General features: G+C 47.4%; 1 long non-coding RNA gene across 1 annotated transcript; it reads left to right on the forward strand.

Annotated features, from left to right (window-relative positions):
• The first annotated feature begins 210 nt into the window (after nucleotides 1–210).
• Nucleotides 211–8,057, forward strand: LOC131274408 (uncharacterized). Its single transcript, XR_011646406.1, has 3 exons — nucleotides 211–340; nucleotides 2,047–2,836; nucleotides 3,416–8,057. It is a non-coding gene; the product is annotated as an uncharacterized lncRNA (long non-coding RNA).
• The last annotated feature ends 8,821 nt before the right edge of the window (nucleotides 8,058–16,878 follow it).

Here is a 16,878-nt window from a genome sequence, read left to right on the forward strand (position 1 = left end):
CCCAGACCGATTCCCTGCCCGGGGCGCAGTCCTAACCCACCAGAGCACACGGGTGGCAGCTTGCCAGAGCGCACCGGCTGGCAGGTGACAGCGCAGCATCCCCAGCTCAGCTACCTCCACAGCAGCTGACAAGCTGTGCTCCTGGCCCAGCAGCCCCTGCACCTGAGGAATGCAGATTACCTCCACCCGCCCACACCTTCGGGGCGGGGCCCAGCCGCGGGTGTCAGGAGCCTCCAGGCGCTCTCCCGCGTCCTTTTGCGTCTCTGCGCCATTTGTGCTTTGAACCATCTCAACCCTGACCTCCTGTGCTCACCAGTGCTCTCTCCAACCCCGCGACCAGGTAGAGGACTTGTCCTCCCCCCCGTAAAAACCAGGAACCCCTTCCCAGAGGGCTGCGATTGCGGGGTGCGGGGGAAGCCTCCCCCGCCCGGCGGGAGGACCTGGTCGCGGTCAGGCTGAGCAGGAGCGCGAGGAGGACGCGCGCAGCCGTCTGAGCGGAGCGCGCGGGGCCGCGGAACGCTGCGCAGGGAGGGCGGCGCCGGCGTGGCAGGGTCCCCGCGCGGCCCACGGGGCGCGGACGTTAGTGCTTCTACATTGGCTTTAAATGTATAACAAAAATAGACGAGCACCTCAAAGGTTTGGAACGAGTTTAAGTAAAAGGACACAGTCGACTGAGGGGGAAATGCTGAATTAAGTAAGGAGGAGGACAACGAGTGCATCCAACACGGGAACCCACGAGCCTCAGTGACCACCGCGGAGGGACGCGCCGGCCCCACGCTCCAGCCCCGCCCCGGGCCGTCGGCCGCGCCGCAGGGCCCCGCCCCATCGCCGCGCCCCTCGCCGCGCCCACGCCTCTAATCCCCTCAGCCCCTGCCGTCTCCTTTCACGCTCTCGCGACCCCTCGCTGGGGTGGCCCTCACCCCCTCCTCTCCCTCCTGCCCCCCCCTCGGGCCCCTGCTCTCCCTCCTCCTCCCTTCTGGTCCCTCCAGGCCCCGCCCTCGGGCCCCTCCTCTGCCTCCTGGCCCCGCCCACCCTCAGCCCCCTCCTCTCCCTCCCCGCCCCGCCCTCACCCCTCCTCTGCCTCCCCGCCCCACCCTCAGCCCCCTCCTCTCCCTCCCCGCCCCGCCCTCACCCCTCCTCTGCCTCCCCGCCCCACCCTCAGCCCCCTCCTGGTCTGTCCTCTCCCTCCCCTCCGCACCCTCTAACCTGCAGAGCTCTTCAGCCTCAGGCAGTCCCTCTAGGCCCCCAGCCCCAGCTCCACTTTCCTGCCTCCTGGAGACAGGGAAAGGGGCGTGGGGGAGGGGCAGTGAAGAGGCTGGGGGCGGGTGCAGGGGATGCGGACAGGGGCCTGGGCCGCCGCCTGCGAGGTCAGGACGGGACGCTTGGCGGGAGCTGTTCGTGGCCCTCAGCTCCTGGAGGCCCTCTCCTCCGGCCTTGCGCTTTACCAGCAGCCTCTCCCCGCTGACTCTCCGTGGGGCCCGGGTATTGCTTCGGGACAGGACCCCTGGTCTCCCACCCCCGGGCCCAGTACCCCTGCCCCTGCTGGCTCTCCGCCTTGGCCGCTCTCTGCCGAGGCCGTTTCTTCTCCATTGCAGGAGGCGCCTGGTTCATTGGTTGGTCGTGGGCCAGCTCCACATCCTTCGCCGTGAACTCAGTGTCTCCAGCCCACTGGTTCTCCCCCCTTCTCCCCCAACCAGGAAACACCCGGAAGTGTCTGGAGACATTTAGGGGTTGGGGGCCCATGCTCTGGGCATGTAGTGGTGGAGGCCGGGCCTGTTGCTCCACACCCCACAAGACCAGGACAGGCCCCCCCACGCCCCTGGTGCTGAGCTGGAGAAACCTGCCCGAGCTCCTAACCCGCGCTGGAGCCCAGGAAGTGTTTGTCAGATGGACAAAGAAACTGTGCGTGTGGTGCAGTATCTCTCTTCCACTGCACTCTCATTTCTTTTTTTAAAGATTTATTTTATTTATTCCCCCACCTTCCCCCTGTTGTCTGCTGCGTCCATTCACTGTGTGCTCTTCTGTGTCTGCTTCTATTCTCATTAGGCTGCTCTGGAACCGATCCTGGGACCTTCTGGAGTGAGAGGGAGGCGATTACTCTCTTGTGCCAACGCAAGTCCCTGTTCTGCTACGTCTTCGTATTGTCTCTCCATTGTGTCTCTTCTTGCGTCATCTTGCTGCACCAGCTCTCCACGTCCACCAGCGCTCCTGCACAGGGTGGCATTCCCATGCAGGGCGGCACTCCATGTGGGCCAGCTCGCTGCGTGGGCCAGCTCGCTGCGTGGGCCAGCTTGTGGGAAACAAAGGCATGTTGTTTCCATGGAAGCAAGTTACTTCTTTGACCACTGAGTCAAGCTGTCCCTTATGATTATCGGTGCGGAGCACAATCTTGGCTGGGTCAGCACACCTGCAGGCAGAACGATACCTATAGAACAGAACAACCTGAGTAACAGGATTTATGAGTATAGTTACTGATTTTTATAATAATAGTTCCAGTAAAGTTTGTTGGGTTTTCATCAATCACTAGTTAATATAGCATGAGGTAAGGGTAATAGGTAACTTGATTTTGTGCTGAATGTCACGTATGTTAGGGGTATATATACTAGCCCCTCGACTCAATAAAGTTGTCTGATGAGCTTGAGAAATCAATGCTCTCAGATCCCCTGAACCCAATCTTTCTTTGTCTTTCATTCCCGATACCTCGGGTCAACGAACAAGACTCTGACAGGTGGTGCCCAGACATGGGGCCCGAGGCAGAGGATTCATCAAGACACGGCAGTGTAGGATCTTCCACCTCTGGATCGGGAACGCGGAAAGCTAAAAAGCCTTTTTTAAGGTAAAGAGCGTCGAAATTAATTAACCCAGGTAAATTGCTGCTTCATATTATTAAGGTTTGCTTTCCATTAGCATCAGGGTATGGGTAATCAACCAGGACGCTTGGAAGAATATTCACAGGTTTTGAAAACACTGTTGCACAGTGTAGGTGTCACAGTTAAGACTGCAGATTTGTTAGAATTGTTTGCTTTGGTTCAAAAGCATTGTTATTGGTTTCAACCGCAAGGAAAGAATTTGATGAATGTTAAGCAGTAGAGGCAAGTAATAAAAGCATTGCAGAGAGCATATCAGAAAGGAGAGAATATACCTGTATCAGTTTGGGCCTTAGGACAGCATATTGCTGCTGCATTAGATCCTTTGCAGTCTGACGAAGAGGAAGAGATTGTTCTTTTCTCAAGGGAGGAAACGGCTATGAATGATACAGGTAAAGATAGGAATTCGGAGGAGGAACAGGAAGAAGAGGAGTTATTTGAAGTTAGAGACACAAATGCATTCTTAACTAAATCCATGTCGGAGCTAAATATTTCTAAAGTAAACATATATCCTAATTTGACTCAGGAGGTTCCTTCTGCACCTCCAGAACCTGGAAAAGTACCTAGTGGACTTTTCTCTACGGACCTGCCTTATGTTCGCAGCAGCTTTAAGCCAAATCCTGTGCCTGTTACTCCATTAATGAGATGTCTTTTATCGGGATCTAGTCAAGGTGAGCCTCTGGCTATGCAAGCTGTAGCAGCTTTTCCTGTAACTATTCAACAAATTCCTCCTGATGCTCAACACCCACAAGGGGGAATTTATGCTCATCATGAGCCTCTTTCTTTTAAAGTATTGAAGGACATCAAACAGGCATGTACTCAATATGGCACTCAGAGTCATTACACTATTGGATTGGTGGAAGGACTTGCAAACACCTACAGGTTAATACCTTGGGACTGGGACACGCTGACTAAAACAGGATTGAGTGCTGCTGAGTTCTTACAATTTAAGACCTGGTGGACAGATGAAGCTGCTATGAGAGAACGACGAAATAGGGCTCAGAATCCACCTGTTAATATTACTGCTGAACAACTGCTAGGCTCTGGAGCCTGGAGAGGTATTGAGAGGCAGCTTCATTATGATGATCAGGCTGTTAATCAAGTGAGGCAGTCATGCTTGGCTGCATGGAGAAGGAGTACAGCTCCAGGAAAGCCTACGCAGTCTTTTGCTAAAGTGATCCAAGGAATTTATTGCCAGACTGTGCAATTTATTGCCAGACTGACTGATATGCTTACTAAGACTATTGAAATTCCTGAGGCTAGAGAGTTAATCCTGCTAACGCTCGCTTTTGATCAAGCTAACAGTGAGTGTAAGAAAGCTATCCGGCCTATTAAGGCTGCAGGTGGGTCTGTCTTTGATTATATAAAAGCTTGTCAGGACATTGGTTCAACCACCCACCAGATGGCAGTGTTAGCTTCAGCTATGAGAGGAGGAAATAACCAGAAAAAGAAAGGGAATTGTTTTAAGTGTGGAAAATTTGGACATTTTCAAAAGAATTGTCGGTCCTATATTAATCAAGCAGGTAAAGGACCTCGTACTCCATCAAAAATTTGTCCAGTGTGCCGTAAAGGATATCATTGGGCTAATGAATGTAGATATAAAATAGACTGGAAAGGCACACCTTTAAAATCGGGAAACCGCTTTGCGGGCCTAGCTCAGGGCCCTCAGACAAAAAATATGAGCCTGGCCGACCAATTTCCTGTCAGCAGCGGTCAGTATCATTCATCCCAGTCTCAGAATTAAGAGCGGCTACTCAAGGTAGTGCTGCTATTGATCTTCCATCTACTGAGACTAAATTGATAACTTCAGAGGGAGGCATTCAAACAATTTCTACAGGAGTAAAAGGGCCTTTACCTAATAATACGGAAGGCATTGTAGTTGGAAGAAGTAGTTTAACTATGCAGGGATTGTTGGTGCAAGTAGGAATTATAGATAGTGATTTTACAGAGGAAATAAAAATAATGGTTCAAGCTGTTAATTCTATTCAAATACAAAAAGGACAACGAATTGCTCAATTATTACTGCTTCCCTATAATAAACCAGCTACTCTTCCTTTTAAAAGGAAGGGGGGATTCGAATCAACTGGAAAAAATATGTATTGGCAAACTTTTGTAAATGATGATAGACCTGAAACTACAATTACAATTAATGGAAAAGCGTTCTTTGGCTTAATAGATACAGGAGCAGACGTAGCTATTATAGCTAAACGTTATTGGCCTCAATCCTGGACTTTGCAGAAAGTACCTACAGTTTTTACTGGAGTTGGTACAATGACTGATATCTATCAAAGCACTAATATTTTTGATGTTTTAGGCCCTGATGGACAAAAATCTACTTTACAACCTTATGTGGCCGATGTGGGAATTAATTTGTGGGGCCGTGATTTGTTAAGTCAATGGGGTGCTTTCATTCATATTTCTACCTTATCGGAGCAGGCTAAAACTTTATATATGGATATGCAATATAATACTAGAAGGAAAGGAGATAGGAGGGGAATTGGATTTTCTTCCAGTTCATCGGATCCTGAACAAGCAAATTTATCTTAGGGGCCATTGAAAGAAAGGGCAGTCCCAATTACCTGGCTTACTGAAACACTGGTATGGATAGATCAATGGCCCCTAACAGTAGAAAAATTAAATGCCCTACATAGTTTAGTTAAAGAATAGTTGGAGCAAAAGCATATAGAACCTTCTAATAGCCCTTGGAACTCTCCGGTATTTGTTATTAAAAAGAAATCTGGAAAATAGAGACTCCTGGTGGATTTAAGAGCTATAAATAAAGTTATGAGTCCTATGGGAGCACTACAATCAGGAGTTCCACAACCATCAATGATTCCAAAAGATTGGTCTCTTATTATAATTGATTTGAAAGATTGTTTTTTCACTATTCCTTTACATCCTGCTGATAAGGTAAAGTTTGCTTTCTCTGTGCCTTCATTTAATAATCAGGCACCTATGCAAAGATATCAATGGTGTGTTTTACCTCAGGGTATGATGAATAGTCCAACCATGTGTCAATTATTTGTGCACCAACCTCTTCAAAAGTTACGTGATCAATTTCCTGAAGCAATGATTATTCATTATATGGATGATATATTATTCGCTCATGCTTCTGATGAAAAATTACAACAATTATTTGTTATGGCAGAAAAAATTTTACCAGAATATGGGTTACAAATAGCCCCTGAAAAATTTCAGAAGGAAGCTCCATTCTCTTACTTAGGCATGAAATTGTCTGAAGGGTGTATTACACCTCAAAAGGTGCAAATTCGTAGAGATAAATTAAACACACTTAATGATTTTCAAAACGTTTAGGAGACATTAATTGGATTAGGCCTATGTTAGGAATTCCTATTTATATGTTAACTCATTTATTCCAAACTCTGCAGGGGGATTCAGACCTTACTAGTGCACGTTCTTTATCTGCAGAAGCAGAACGAGAATTAAATCTAATAGAGGAAAGAATTTCACAAGGACAGTTGACACAAATTGACCCTGGAAAATTGTAGATTTAATTATATTTTCCACTGTGCAATCTCCCACAGCTTTACTGTGGCAGGAGGGAGTTTTGGAGTGGATTTTCCTACCTAATAATAAATAAAAGAGGTTACAAACTTATCTACAAAAAAATCATTAATATATTGGCAAAAGGACGTGTGCGCTTAATGCAACTTAAAGGGTCTGACCCTGATCGCATTATTTGTGAGTTATCACAGGAAGAAATTCATCATCTATATATAACCAACCCTCAATGGCAGGTAGCTATCAGTGACTTTCAAGGTGTTATTAATAATCATTTTCCTACTTCAAAATTACTTACTTTTTTACGAAAAACTACTTGGATATTACCTAAGATTATAAAATCTCTACCTTTAGAAAATGCATGTACAGTGTTTACTGATGGCAGTAGTAACGGGAAAGCAGCATTTGTTACCAAAGGGAAAGAACAGGCTTGGCAGACTCCATTCACGTCTGCTCAGCGTACTGAACTTGCTGCCATCATTAAGGTGTTAACAATATTTAAGGAAACTTTGAATATTGTTTCTGATTCTGAATATGTATGTCTTACTGTTAAGCATATTGAAATGGCTCATATCTTTGTTACTGATGAATTATCTCAACTTTTTGCTGATTTGCAACATCTCATTAGATTAAGACAGCATCCTCTTTACATTACACATATACGTTCTCATACATCTTTGCCTGGTCCTATGACAGCAAGTAATGCTCGAGCTGATTTATTAGTGGGATGTTTACAAAGTGCTCGTGATTACCATGCTTTAACTCACATTAATGCTAAAGGCCTGCGAAATAAATATCAAAAGCTAACAAGACTACAAGCGCAGGAAATTATTCATACTTGTCCTACCTGTGGACCACTAACAGCAGTGCCTTTTCAGGCTGTAACTAATCCCAGAGGCCTGACTCCTAATCCATTATGGCAGATGGATGTTACTCACATTTCATTCTTTGGTAAACTACAATATGTTCATGTTTGTATTGACACTTATTCTCATTTCATGTGGGCTACTGCTCAAAGTGGGGAACGGTTTCATCATGTTCGCTCACATCTCTGGTCTGCTTTTGCTGTGATGGGATGCCCTCTAAAAATTAAAACTGATAATGGACCTTCCTACATTAGTAAATCCTTTGCTTCCTTTTGTAGGAAATATGCTATTGAACATGTTACCGGCATTCCCCATAATCCTACAGGTCAAGCTATTGTTGAAAGATGCCATCATACTCTCAAGACTATGCTTTTAAAACAAAAAGGGGGAGATGATGGTATGATATCTCCTAAAGATCAATTGGCTAAAGCTTTATTTACCTTAAATTTTCTTAACATTTATGATTCTATGACACCAGCTGAATGTCATTTTGGACATTCTCAAAAATCCACAGAAATTGCAGACTCTGAGAATCAACCAGTATTTTGGAAAGATGTTTTGAGTAATGAATGGAAGAAAGGCAGGGTTAAAGTATGGGGGCGAGGCTATGCTCTTATCATTTCAGAAAATGGAGAAGAAATCTGGCTTCCAGCAAAAAGGATTAAACCTAGGACTGAAGAAGTGGAGTCTTCTACACATATGGATCCTACTGATAGTGAGTGAAACCAGCAATGGTAATGGTAATTACACATATTGGGCTTATATCCCTAATCCCCCATTACTTCGAGTGTTAACCTGGAAAGATCCTTCTTTTCCTGTCTATTTGAATAAAACTATTATATTTCCTGGACCCGTGGGTGATAGGCTACCACTTAAGCCACGAGAAGAAGGACAAAAGATTTATAATCTCCTTCTTCCATTTGATTTCCGACCTCTTTGCATTGGCAATCGCCCACCATGTATGGCTGTGAAAAATAGAACTATGATCAATTTTAGCCATAATAATAACTAAATCTTTGGTAACTTTATTCCCATCCTATCAATACCAAGAATATAAGTATCCAAGTTATAGTTGTCCTAAGAGGAATGCTGGTGATATGCAAAAATGGTATGAATGCCATATGGGAAGAGGATCTGTCATTTTTAATGATTCCTATGGAATAGTTTGGGAAAGTGCCCCTCTGGGGAATCCCAACAAATGTAAGGGCAGATTTATTTGGTATGGTATAAATAGCTTGGGACAACAAATTAGTAATATGCAGTATCCCTTTCATGATTCCCTTGATTTGGATGAGAAAGTAATTTTTACCAAAAATAATAATGATTGGAAAAATATAGGGAAATGGGTTCCTTTTCCATGGTGCAATAGCACTGGAATCCATGATCAAAAACAAATATGGAAAGTCTTCTTAGGAGTGGTGTCTACTTCTGAATGGAAAGGTAATAAAAGTATGGATGGACAATATTTACAATTAGATCAAATTCATCATTTCCAATCATGTGTCAGAGCTCCATATGTGTTTGTGGTAGGGAAGGCTACCATTACTGAAAATGCTTTGTTCTATAAGGATGGCGCCTTGTATACTTGCTTGTCTGAGAATATTTTACAGAATGGAGATATTATCACCATGGCTCGCTGAAGACAAGGAGTGTGGATCCCAGTGAAAATGAATCGGATGTGGCAGTCATCACCTGAAAGTCATCTTCTTTTCCACCTGGCTCAAGGACTGTTGAAACGATCTAAGAGATTTTTGGGACTTCTCATAGCTGGCATTCTTGGCCTCATTGGTGTCATCACTGCTGCTGCCACTGCTGCTGTTGCATTGCATGAGACGGTGCAGACACAGCAATATGTGCATGATTGGCACAAGAATGCAAGTGACTTATGGCATAGTCAGGAGCACATTGATGAAGGACTTAATGACAGAGTTAGTGATTTGGAATCTGCTGTTTTACACTTAGGAGATCAAGTTTATAATTTGAATTTGTTAAGAGGATTGAAATGTGATTGGAATGAAAGTAATTTTTGTATTACTCCTTTGGATTATAACATTTCTGTGTTTCAATGGAATAAGATCAGAAATCATTTGTTAGGACACAAAGGAAATATGTCATTAGAAATTGAGGAATTGCAGAAAAAGATTTTAGAAATGTCTCATAATCAGATATACGTAGATAGTGATAAGGACATCTTTAATGATTTGATTTCACATTTAAATAAGTTTAATCCTGTTGATTGGTGGAAATCTCAACATTTCTTATCTGCCTTAGGAATAGGGATATGTGTATTAATCCTGTTGCTCATGGTTGTCGCTTGCCTGGGAAAAGGTATTTGCCAGAGATTGCACCGTGTGGACACAATGGGACAAGCAAACAACATAGTACTTGCTAAAACTCTACAATAGTACCCCGAAGTCAGTGCGCTTGGCTGGTAGTCAATGATGGGTAAGACCCCCTGGGGGGCAACCTAAGACAGGCACAGTCACCCTGACTAAAACAAAAAGGGGGAAATGTGGGAAACAAAGGCATGTTGTTTCCGTGGAAGCAAGTTACTTCTTTGACCACTGAGTCAAGCTGTCCCTTATGATTATTGGTGCAGAGCACAACCTTGGCTGGGTCAGCACACCTGCAGGCAGAACAATACATATAGAACAGAACAACCTGAGTAACAGGATTTATGAGTATAGTTACTGATTTTTATAATAATAGTTCCAGTAAAGTTTGTTGGGTTTTCATCAATCACTAGTTAATATAGTATGAGGTAAGGGTAATAGGTAACTTGATTTTGTGCTGAATGTCACGTATGTTAGGGGTATATATACTAGCCCCTCGACTCAATAAAGTTGTCTGATGAGCTTGAGAAATCAATGCTCTCAGATCCCCTGAACCCAATCTTTCTTTGTCTTTCATTCCCGATACCTCGGATCACCAAACAAGACTCCGACACCAGCTTGCCGTGTGGGCCAGCTTGCCCTCATCAGGAGGCCCTGGGCATCAAATTCTGGACCTCCTATATGGTAGACAGGAGCCCAAATGGTTGAGCCACATCCACTTCCCTCTCATTTTTCACTTTATATTTACTTCCCTTCCTTTTTGTCCTGGACAGCAGTTTTTCAAAGGGAACACTCCAGGAGGGGACTCTCCCTGCTGGAGCTCTGCACCCAGATGTGCTGGTTGCTTACTGCATGGCTTTGGGGAACGACCCTCTGGACTTTGTTTCTTTTGTCCTCTCAACGAAGGCTGCATGGCCCTGGGGCCCTTGGATGCTCCGTAGGTCTCTGCATGCTCTGTAGGTCTGCGGGTGTCCCATAGGTCTGCGGGTACCCGTAGGTCTGCGGGTGTCCCATAGGTCTGCGGGTGCCCTGTGGGTCTGCAGGTGCCCTGTAGGTCTGCGGGTGTCCCGTAGGTCTGCGGGTACCCATAGGTCTGCGGGTGTCCTATAGGTCTGCGGGTGCCCTGTAGGTCTGCGGGTGCCCTGTAGGTTGTCTGCAGGTGCCCTGTGGGTCTGCAGGTGTCCCGTAGGTCTGCGGGTGTCCCGTAGGTCTGCAGGTGTCCCGTAGGTCTGCGGGTGCCCTGTAGGTCTGCAATGCTCTACAGGTCTGTGGGTGCCCTGTAGGTATGCGGGTGCTCTACAGGTCTGCGGGTGTCCCGTAGATCTGCGGGTGCCCTGTAGGTCTGCGGGTGTCCCATAGGTCTGCAGATGCCCTGTAGGTTGTCTGCGGGTGCCCTGTAGGTCATCTGCGGGTGCCCTATAGGTCTGCGGGTGTCCCATAGGTCTGCGGGTGCCCTGTAGGTCTGCGGGTGCCCTGTAGGTCGTCTTCAGGTACCCTGTAGGTCATCTGCGGGTGCCCTGTAGGTCGTCTTCGGGTGCCCTGTAGGTCATCTGCGGGTGCCCTGTAGGTCTGCGGGTGTCCCGTAGGTCTGCGGGTGCCCTGTAGGTCTGCAATGCTCTACAGGTCTGCGGGTGCCCTGTAGGTCTGCGAGTGCTCTACAGGTCTGCGGGTGTCCCCTAGGTCTGCGGGTGCCCTGTAGGTTGTCTGCGGGTGCCCTGTAGGTCTGCGGGTGCCCTGTAGGTCATCTGTGGGTGCCCTGTAGTTCTGTGGGTGCTCTGTAGGTCTGCGACAGGCTGCTGTACCCAGTCCTTTGAAGTAGCATTTCTGGGCCCCTCCCTCCCCATCTCCATTTTGAAAGACCCCAGAAGAGGCATGGACTGAGATTTCAAAAGGGGAACCCAGAGGCTCCCTGCCTCACCTCCTGTACTTCGTCCTTGTTTCTAACGAAGGAGAAGCAGGGCTCTTCTGGGAAAGAGTGACAAGAAGGTGTCAGTGGCTTTCTAGGGAGGGAGAGCGGGTGATGCCCAGGTCGGGAGAAGGGCGGTGAAGCAGAGGCTACTGGAGACAAGAGTGGGGAGGAGCCATGACAGCCAACAGTGGTGGTTTCAGTCTCAAACGAGAAGCTCAGGTGTGCAGGAAGGGCCACTCTCCATATTTTTTGGTATCTAAGCTGCATGTCGGTTTTGAGCCCTCAATCTCCTTTGTAATTCAGAAATGTGGAGATGAGCACCCCTCTCCTGCACTGGACACCGCAGTTACTGGTCCAATATTCACACGGCTCCAATTGAAAATTAATCCACTTTTTTTTTTTTAATGTCAGGGCTGGGATTGAAGCTGGGACCTCGTATGTGGGAAGCCAGTGCTCAACCACCGAGCCACATCAGCTCCCCTGAGTTGTTTTTTTCATTTGTTCACTTATTGTTGTTTTTTGTTTGTTTTTAGAAGGTACAGGAATTGAATCTGGGACCCTCTCTGTGGAAGTAGGCCCTCAAGGGCTTGAGCTACATCATTCCCAATTAATCCACTTTTAATGTAAATATCCACATTCCTGGCGGGTGGGGGGGGTGGGGCTCGAACACTATCCCTGGCCCTCGGGCTGCGGCAGGAGACTGAATAAACTGCCCCCCAGCAGGTGGACACCGGGACCTAAATGTGCCATCCCTGCACTCGGTCCAGGACGTGCTGACCTGGTTTCAGCCGGGGGGGCGGGGGGAGAAGACCTTTGCTGGGGGCTTCTGAGGCCAAAACAAAAACAGCGTTCTTGTTTCTGGAAACCCAGGGCCACCCTTAAGTTCGGCGATTCACTGGAAGGACTCACAGAGCCCACTGAGAACTGTTGTCTCGTGCTTATGGTTCACGACAGCGGCAGGACGCCAGTCAACATCAGTTGAGGAAGGAGGCGCACGGAACAGAGTCCAGCAGAGGTCAAACTGCAAAGCTCACAGCTGCCTCTCCGGGAATCACGGTCCGTGCCAACACCTCTTGGCATCTGTGGGATGAAGCGCGTGGAGTAGTGCCAGCCGGGGAGTTCCTGCAAGGCTCTCACTGGGGCTCGGTCACAGACACGTGCATGACCTCCGTGCGGCTGGCCTTACTCTCCACAGCCCCCATGGGGTCCACAGTCCCTCCATAAAGCACTTTGTCACCCCTGGCCCTCTAGGCATGACCCAAGGCCCCCGACAACAAAGGTCCTCTCCACAGGCAGGAAGCGAAAGGGCTCAGAGACAAGGGCCAGGCTCTCTGTGGACGAGGCTAACTCTGCTGCACTCAGAAAGTGGGAGGTTCGTATGCTAGCTAACCTCCAGTTCTCTTTTCTGGTTCTGATATCCAAAAGTATGGAAACCATTGACTAGCAAGGTCCCCTGGTTCTTTCCCAAACCTACTCCTCTCCTGGCCATTTCCGTCTCGGCAAGTGGCCCCGCCATGTGTCCAGCTTCTCAGATCATCCCTGAGCCCTCTCTTTCCTTCCTGCTCCAGCGTCAAGTCCCATTGACGCTGGTACAGCATATACAGAAACTCTTCTGCCATCTCTCCATCTCCTGAACTGCTCCAAAATGACTTCCTGCTTCTACTCGGTGCTCCCCAAAATTCATTGCCTGCTCAGCTCCCAGAGTAATTTAATGCCTGACTCGGACCTGGCTCATATCTCCAAGGCGTAACATCCTCCAAGGGCTTTTGATTCTACCAAGCGTGACACGCACGCCTGCTACCTCTCTGAGCTCATTCCATTCCTCCCTGCACCCATTTTCTTCCAGCCACACTCCCTTGAAGGCACCCAATGCATTCCTTTCCTAGGGCCTCGGCACCAGCTCTTATCTAAGCCTCGAATGCTTTCCCCCACGTCTGCTCATCCTCCAGGCCCCTCTTCCTGTCAACGTTTCTGAGGCCCTCCCTGCCCTGAGCATGCAGTTTTCTTATTTTTTTTATTTTTTATTTTTTATTTTTTTTGAAGATACATAGATCATAAATATGTTATGTTAAAAAAAATAAGAGGTTCCCATATACCCCACACCCCACTCTACCCCACTCTTCCCACGCAACAACCTCTTTCGTCATTGCGGCACATTCACTGATTTGGTGAATACAGTTTGGAGCACGGCTGCACCGCATGGATAATGGTTTACATTGTAGTTTACACTCTCTGTCCGTCCATTTAGTGGGTTATGGCAGGGTCTATAATGTCCAGCATCTGTCCCTGCAATATCATTTAGGACAACTCCAAGTCCTGAAAATGCCCCCACATCACATCTCTTCTTCCCTCTCCCTGCCCTCAGCAGCTCCCATGGCCCCTGCTTGCAGTCTTTAGCCTCCCAGCCCTCTCCAGCACATCGTCCCACTTGATTTATTAGTACCTGGTACATTGTGTGTGCTTGGGCATTTGTGGAATCTGTTCTGAAGTGACCTTCTGGAAGGGTGGGTGAACCTGTTCTAAGTGACGCTCAGGAAGTAGCCATAACCTCCAAACTCAGCTGGAAGCCACAGGGAGAGAGTAATAAACATAAGGACCTACTAGGCGCTCTTGGCTCGGAGAGGGGGGGAGGATCCCCAGGGGAGAGAGATGTCTTTATCCACCCTGACAGTTTTAGGGTTTATTGATCCTGATCTCTGATTTATTGGTCTCTCTCTTTATTGATTTATTGATTTCTCAATTTCTCTCTCTGAAGTCACAACTAAGAAATTTTTTTCCAACACACAGACAAGGAGAGTGGCTGTAGCTCAAAGTGGTTGAGAACCTGCTTCCCACGTATGGGGTCCTGGGTTCAATTCCCCCACCTGAAAAAGAAACCACAGGGGCTACCTCTGCTTGGAACAGCCATTAACCTCCACAGGGACTGATTATCTACTCCACTGACTTCCCATCAAGTACTTGAAGAAATGAGGTGGGATGATTTAGCCTGCCCCAACTAATGGCATATTTAAGTGCCTAAAAGACAAAGTTTGCAAATTGAGCCAGGGAAAAACTGGGGTGAAAAGAGGAGGGACTGGGTTATGTTTGTCTTTATTCTCTTCCACTTTAGAATACTGAAGTTAAGAAAAAATTATGGAAAAATAGACAGAGACAGGAGTGGATAGATACAGATAGGTAAGATAGATAATAGATGATAGATAGATAGATGTATATAGATGAAAGAATAGAATAGAAAGCTACATAACTAGACAATAGTATGGGACCTTAATCAGGTCAGCCTATAACGTTTTGTGAAAATTAAATGAGTTATTATATTCAAAGTATTTAGAACAGTGTCTGGTGCTTAGGCAGTGCTCAAAAATGGTATGTATGGCTAGATAATTTTGTAGTTAGATATATGGATGGATGATTGTGTAAAATAGAGAAAGAGGGTCATAGGGAATATTTGCATCTAAGTCAGAGTCATGCTGCTCCTTAGTTAGGAAATGGAACAACCATTTCCAGAGCGATACTAAGCGGATGACAAAAATAATAGCTTAGGGAGTGGATGTGGCTCAAGCAGTTGAGTGCCTGCCTCCCACATGGGATGTCCCAGGTTCGGTTTCTGGTGCCTCCTAAAGAGAAGATGAGCAGACACAGAGAGCACACAGTGGACAGAGACAGAGAGCAGACAGCGAGTGCAAAACAATAAGGGGGGTGTGTGGAATAAATAAAATAAAAATAAAAGTCTTCCCCAAAAAAGCCATTGATCCATCAGTACATATCCTGATTTATTCACTTATGCACTCTGGTTATTCACCCATCTCCCAGCTCTCTATTTATACATTCACATCCCCTCCTCCAGCCTTCTTTCACGTATATGAACGTCACTCGGTCACCCACACTTGTGTCATATATGCTCACCGGGGGGCAGTGTAGAGCTGGTGGGATCGGGGCTCGCAGACAAGTGCCACTGACGTCAGGACGTGGGGCAGGAGACTCAACTACTCGCACTTCCATTTCCTTGTGTGAAATGAAGATGGAAATAGGCCCTCCTGCGCAGGGCTGTGGGGCTAGTCAAATGAACCGACATGTACAGCACTCAGGGCAGTGCTTGGCACGTGGTGGGCAGAGGAAGCCACTTGCTCATATCGTCATCCATCTTCTTCCAATTGTTCACTCAGCATTCTCTGGTTGAACAGACTCTAGTCTCTGGACTCTGGAATATAGCTGGCATGTAAGCACATACATGTCCGTGAAGCTGGCTAGGAAGATAGGGAAGCATGCGAAGGCTCTGGACCCTGGCAGAGAGTTCACGTGGACATCAACAGCCCCAAGACGGCTGCTGGAAGAGCCGCCCAAGATCCTGCCATCCAGAGCAAAGACTCCTCCAGAAGCCAGGAGACACCCTGGGTATTCCCCAAGGGCTTTATCATGGGGCCTTCCTGGGGGATTGATGGGTGGGGTGATCAATCCAAACAGCAAACAGCTGGAACCCCTCCCTGCCATTAGCAAAGGGGTGGAATGATTGAGAGTTCAACAGCCGTGCGCAAGGCCTGAACCAGCGCTCTCGCTCCCGCTCTCCGGCCTCTGGACCCTGAGGCTGGCTGCTTCCCCCACCCCCACCGCTTTGGATCACTACACAAGTAAACCCGGGGATTTATAATCTATAAGGGGAAATTGTAGTCTGTAAGTCAGCCTGCTTTATCACTTTTTAGCCCCTTCCTCTCTACCTGGGACCCCTGATCTGTTATTGTCTCCTATTTCTTGTCCCTCCCTGCCTGCATAGTCAAGAACACAGGCAAAATCCAGTAACATACGTGTACATACGCTCAATATACAGGCACTGGATGAGAGGATGAAAAGAGGGTATGAGATATAGTGTCAGTTCTAGGGGAACCAGCAATCTACCTGAGGTCACAGACATTAAGCACTTTAACAGAATTTGGACAAAAACTTGCAGAATTAGAATGGAGGCAGAGGCCAGCTGACGGGGGCATTTGGAAAACCTCTGGGCTCAAGGGCTAAAGCTTCTGCCTTCCAGCCTGTTTGCGCACATTAAAGTGAGGATATGGGGTGCGCTTGCTCCATCTGAGGAGTGCGTCAGAAGACACGATATGTGGCCTCCTAAAGTGCCCTGTTCTCACTAGAGCACTCAATCACATCCTCCTCTATTTTAAAACCAATTGTTACGGGAAGTGGATGTGGCTCAACTGATAGAGCCTCCACCTACCACATAGGAGGTCCAGGGTTCACACCCAGGGCCTCCTGACTGGTGTGGTGAGCTGACCCATACACAGAGCTGATGTGCAGGGGTGTCCCCCACGTAAGGGAGCCCCACCCACAAGGAGTGCACCCCATAAGGAGAGCCATCCAGTGTGAAAAAAGAAAGCACAGCCTGT

Source organism: Dasypus novemcinctus, chromosome 18 (assembly GCF_030445035.2).
Source record: "Dasypus novemcinctus isolate mDasNov1 chromosome 18, mDasNov1.1.hap2, whole genome shotgun sequence".
NCBI lineage: Eukaryota > Metazoa > Chordata > Mammalia > Cingulata > Dasypodidae > Dasypus > Dasypus novemcinctus.